This window comes from Hirundo rustica, chromosome 10 (assembly GCF_015227805.2).
Source record: "Hirundo rustica isolate bHirRus1 chromosome 10, bHirRus1.pri.v3, whole genome shotgun sequence".
Classification (NCBI taxonomy): Eukaryota; Metazoa; Chordata; class Aves; order Passeriformes; family Hirundinidae; genus Hirundo; species Hirundo rustica.
Window position 1 is genome coordinate 12,458,512 of NC_053459.1, and position 6,000 is coordinate 12,464,511.

Here is a 6,000-nt window from a genome sequence, read left to right on the forward strand (position 1 = left end):
TCTCAACCTTATTTCCAACCCTCTTCAAAACAGCACCATTTTCCTTTACCCAGCACAAGTTTGTGACCATAACATCCATGTAAATCACTTACCACTTCCAGCCAACACCTCCAGTTTCCAAGCCAAAGGAACAGAAGGAAAGCCTCCAAATTGGCCGGGTTTTCCCCAATACCTAGAATTACTTCCTTCCTTTGCTCCTGCAACTAGTCAGGCAAGCCCAGCCTGCAGAGCTTAGTAGCCCCACCCAGAGTGGGGTTGCCCCTCAGCTGCACAGGGTCAGTGCTGCTGTTAACCCTTCATGGGTAGCACAGTGACAGCCCAAACCTTCTCCACCCAGGTTCAGAAGTAAGTTTAATTCTTCAACATGAAATGTGGTATGGGTTACCCAAGATTTTTTTGGGCACTTCCATAGCTGACTGTCATTAGTCTATTAACTTAAAGTTTATTGGAAAAAAACCCCATAAATTCAGTGCCCTGCTTTTTGGTTTTTGCTAACATAAGTGTGCCTTGCTAAGAAGTAACAGTAAGTTTTATAGCTGAAAGACTTGTTACCTGATCAGAGCATTATTGTCAAAACAGTGTGTGAATGATTTTTGTATGTGGACTGAAATGTTAAGTAGAATGGTCCCTCAGAAAACTCTTATTGCACAAATTAGCAAAACTTGTGTAAGTGTAGGGGGAAATTATGGATCAGAATCAGAGTTTAGCAAGTAAGACGTTTTTGAAAGCTCACTTTGCCCCCAATGCATGTTTAAACATTCCCGTTCTCCGAGGTGTACAGAGTTTGGATGGTGCTTTGGGTAAGAAGCAGTAGGTAAGTATTTTTATTGAACATGATGCTTGCAAAAGCTGCTCCAGACCCTCTGTTTTCACTCATCTTGGAGGCACTGCTACCACAGTTTGTATTGGTTAGAGCAGTTCAGCAGCAGCCCCCAGCGGGTTGCGTGTCGTGTGTGCGTGCCAGCAACTCTCCACAGTCCCCTCCTCACTGAGAATGAGGGGCTTGGTGACATTTGATGCAAATGCTCAGAGAAACAGAGAAGTGTTACAGAATTCAAATCCAGCACGGTTCACATGTTATCTCACGGCACCTCTGTGAGAAATCAGGCTTGGTTCACTTAGACTAACCAAGTAGCTCCAAAACAGGATGAGTTTTGCTGTATCAAAGCTGTCTCCTGCAGAGCTATTTGGTATACTTGCATTATGCTCTAAGCACCTGGTTGCATGGAGTTTATTATATTCAGGTCCAAAATAGCCTTTTGGAAATCTGACTTACCAAAAAAAGTATTTCCACATGCTCAGTTCAATGGGCGTAGCCTGAGTGGACTTAGAAGACCCCCGCTGGATCTCACTGGCTTTAAGATAACTTATCTCACCTCCACCTCCTGCCATGGAAACACAGCCAGACAAGGCAGGAGATGAGCACAGACACAGCCATCATAGATCTGGATGGTTTATTGGCTCAGGCCCTGTATGACAGGAGACCAGCTGGACTTGCCTGCTCCTGAGAGCAGCATCAGTGTTGCTGCACCTGGGTGCTGCACCTGGGTGGTTGGTCCTGACCTGTCCCTACACCCATGGCACAAATAACCCAAATTTGTCTGACTGAAAGCTGACCACATCAGCCTCTAAAAGCCCCTTCCTCCTTACGTGAACAGAAAAAAGGAAGCAGACAAAAGAGAAAGGAATAATTTCCTGCCAGCCTTCTTTCTACTTATTAGCAGGCATCTATTCATTGACAATGCAAATAGAATAATATTTTATGTTAATAATGTTTAACTTAATAACTTCTGAAGGTGTTTGCTGCCAAGTACCAGGATATCAGATGAAGCCCATCATATAAAATGAGTCTGACATGAATGTTTTTAAAAAAGCAGGTTTACTAAAGAAACACTGTGGAATCGGTGGATGAATGTATAGATGTACATATGTGCACAATGACAAGCTATGTTATCATCAAAGTGGTTCATCTGGTTTTACAAAATGCATACGAATTCACTCGTGATTTCTTCTTGGAATATAGTCCTGCCTTACATCCCCCCACCCCCAGTTCAGAGACTTCTTTCACAAACTTTTTTACAAATCCTGAATTAATTACTGCTCCGGCTGGAGATAATGGCCACGGCAGCAGTGAGGAGTCCCAGGGCACACACGGCCCGTGCTGGCACAGCTCTGGGTGCCAGCTGCCAAGGGCTCCCAGAGCAGGAGCCAGCAGCGAGCCTGCCCTGCCAGGGTCTGCCCAGAGCAGCAGCAGATCCTGCCTGGGCAGCACAGGTGAGCCCTGCCCGCCCTGCACAGCCCTGCCAGCTCCGCCAGCCCGCTCACGGTCACTGCGCTCACCGCCACAGCACAGGCACCTTCTGTGCAACAAAACCTGGCCTGATAGATGTCACTCATTTGCTTCATATCGCTTAAACTCAGGGACTAATCTAGGAAATAGAAAATATTTGATAATATTTTAGCTAAATTAAAACATTACTCAAATGCTTACTTTTAAGAAGTGATAAGGTAATTTTAGAAACCACTCAAACCCTTGGCACAGGCTGAGTCTGTCTGAGTTCCTTCATATTTCTCATGTAGTATATAGTAATTCCCTGATTTCAAAACACCATTTACATGGTCAATATAATATAAAGGCATTCCACTGTAAGCTTGATATCTGCTGTTCATATGCTGCATTTATATTCTGATTTGCAAACTATTAGCAGCAGTTTTATCTGATAGGCTGGATTACATTTGGAAAATCACCCTGGTGATTAAGTTGCTCTTACTTAAGTATTCAGAACCAAAACATGTTTATGATTATCATGGTAATTTTTTTCTCTCTGTGCTACTAATTTGTGACAGGATGGGACTGATATTTGTTAAAATTGATTAAAAATAGTAATTATGTGAAAAAATCTGAATATTTTTTGCCTGGAAAAATGAGAATAATGTAAGGCTTTTCTTTGCTTATTTTTAATTGCTTTTTTTAATAGTACTTTTTAATATTTGAATTTCTCAGTTCTGTGTAGTTTGGGTCCAGTTGATAAAGCATACTTGTGATTGTTAGGGGATTTTAGATTATAAGCAGGACATCTATGATTAAAATATATTCTTTAAATGTTTTTTCCTTTAGTTATCTTTCATCTGATGAAGGATAAGAGATAAAACAGGCTTTTGTTGTTTACTGTACATCTGGAGTATTAAAAAAGCGTTATATGAGAAAAGGATATTCCATGAAACACTATGTCAGACACATTTGCAGTCAAAAATTCCAGAAATAGCAAGATGTTAGATAATTAAAATGTCTTCCAGGTCTAAACCATAGGGAGCTGGGCTTTTAATCACATAGAGTATATTCATGAGAAGTTTCCTCTTTTATCTACATGATCAGATTTTGATGCTTTCTTTTGGGAAGAAATAAGATCCTACTCTGGAGCACAAACGTTGTTATATTCCCTTAGTATTGGCAGCACTCACAGAATGAAACGCTTTTGTAGAAATCCGGTTTTTTGTTTACCTTTGCCTTAAGAAGGATGTGCAAAAAAAGTTCCAGTTCAGTTTGTCCTTGAGTTACACCCATCCCTTTGGGTTCGACCCACCTGGGAAGCAGCTGAGCAGGGAAACCCTTCTGCAGAGGCTGCAGGAGCAGCCCTGGAGAGCAGCAGCCAAGGACCAGAGCCTTGTTTCACTGGGAACCCCGGATCCGTCCTTAAAAGCTTAACAAAGTGACTGCTACAATAACAAGGCAAAAGTAAAGGGGACATTTCTGCTGTGAGGTCTTCACTGGGCTGCAGAAAAGCAGGAATGAGTTTAGTGGGGGAAAAATAAGATTAACCATTTTTTCATAGCTAGAAGATGGTTTCACGGCTAAAGCACTTCACTAATCTTATTTTCTAATTCCACCACATATTTTATTAAGTTATTTTTCATCTTGTAAACCACCCCCCACCCTCCCCCCCAACCATAACATTTAAATAATGATACACTGGTATCTGTACCATCTTAGTCTACTCCTAGTCAGATCTAGTTATTGAGCAGCATTTTAACAGCTAAGGTAATTTTAAGGAACAATTTAGATCTAGGCTACGTTAAGAGAAAGGAAAACACATCAGTGCCAAATTAGGCTCTGATGAGGCTCTTGATCACTTTCCTTTCTCCTGACAAAAACAGAAGGTGCTAGTAATGCTGTGAAGGTCTGTGTCCCTGATGAACAGATGTTAATAACAAAGAGCATCTTCCCCATGTTAAATAGCCAAAAGAAGAGATATTGCAGCCATTGATAATGATGCCCATATATCATGCGTGCTAAATCATGACTAAATAATTAAAATCTGTGCATGATACTTGTTTCAGGCAAGTAAAGCAGATCACAGATTTAGTGGTCAGAGGAAATGAAATGCAGCTTTGCAGAAGTGATTGTCACTGAGCACACAGCACTATAAAATGCACAAAGAAAATTAAACTAGGAAAAAGGCAATTGACTGTGAGCAGCTTATTCAGGACTGAGGGCTGGCGATTCAGTGGCGGTTTGCCTTCTGGTTATTATGATGAATTGTTTGAATATGCATTAACATGGAGAAAGTGAAAGGAGGGAGGTGATGAGCAGAAAGTTCTCCCAGGGTAAGGTTGGTGGCTGGGTTTCCCTCTTGCTGGTGGCAGGGCCTCCTCTTGTCACTGCAAGGCTCTCCACCCTTGTTGGCCACAGGAAATCATGGATGAATAGACTGATGATATTTCCTGCAGTGGGGGAAATAGCTGAATAGAGGCAACTCTAGCCATTAATAAATGCTACATGCTGCATTCTCCGTGGCCTCCACTTTACCAGCTCTGCTTCTGTTGGCAGGAGCAGTGGAATGACCCAAATTCACCCAAGAACACATCACCCAGCTCCAACATTCCCTTTTTGTTCTGTGCCCGTGTCCTGCAGGGCCCCTCCCCAGCAGATATCTCCCCGTGCACACATCTGTGTGCAGAAGCAGGGGGAAGGCTCCATTTCCTGAAGCCTGGCCGTGTGCTGTGGCCAGCTGAACTCGTGGAGACCCATGCAGAGAGAAGCTTATCTCATGTCTCATAAAATGAGGGCTACAAAGCCAAAGCAGCTTTGTTAGCTGTCACACAGACCTTTCCTTCAAAGCACAGGGAAGAAGAAAAAACCAAAACAACCTATTCTATTCAAAACATGAAAGAGGAATTGGTTGAAATTAAATTTTTCCTCCTGGCCATTTATAGAAACAGATTAAGTGACTTTTGAGGAATAAGAGAAAGTATCTGCTTCATGAAAGGTATATTTACTTGAAGTATTAAAATTGAAGTTAAAGTTTAGCATTTTGCACAAATTAATTTTAAAACATTTCGCTCGATAAATTTGCATAAGCACATACACAAAATTTTGAGAACTATGGCAATAGGAATACTTTAGAGAATGAATTAGCAACTTAACTAACAATAACGAGCAATAATTAGCAACTTACCTAACAATAAATGGATATTCCCAAGGAGGATCATGTACTCACCCACGCTGCTTTTCTAAGACTGGTGCTCTTTGACAATCCAAATTCAGAGAGGTGGAGGGAACCAAACACGTTTTTATGTCATGATATCATGACAATCTATCCCTGCTTTCTACCAGTTATAAATTTTATTAATATCTACGTTACATGGAATTTTATTTTCAAATTTAAAAGTATAGAGAAGTGTTTCCCTAATTTTCCAATAAACTGCTAATATAACAATACTGAGAGAATTAAGCGCTTTTCCAGGTGCAGTTGTGGTGTCCTGATATTAATTACAAAATAAATACAGTGACACAAAAAACTTCTCATTATCATAATTTTCATATTGTGTTTTCCTATTATACCCATTATTTTAGTATTAAAGAACTACAGTAGCAAACAATATATACATACCTACTTTAATTTTGATATATTTAAACATGGTACTCTTTTCTTTGCACATGCACCCCAAAGACTTTGTGCTGATTAATGTCCATGTATTTCAATTTGAAAAGGAAAGTTT

At 40.7% G+C, this 6,000-nt stretch overlaps 1 protein-coding gene across 2 annotated transcripts in view; it reads right to left on the reverse strand.

Annotated features, from left to right (window-relative positions):
• Positions 1–232, reverse strand: part of LOC120757431 (phospholipid scramblase family member 5) — a 72,266-nt gene extending 72,034 nt beyond the window's left edge. For both annotated transcript variants that reach the window (XM_058421922.1, XM_058421921.1), the window contains exon 1: positions 93–232. The gene's annotated coding sequence lies outside the window, so the exon portion shown is untranslated. The remainder of the gene's footprint in view (positions 1–92) is intronic.
• Positions 233–6,000: the final 5,768 nt, after the last annotated feature.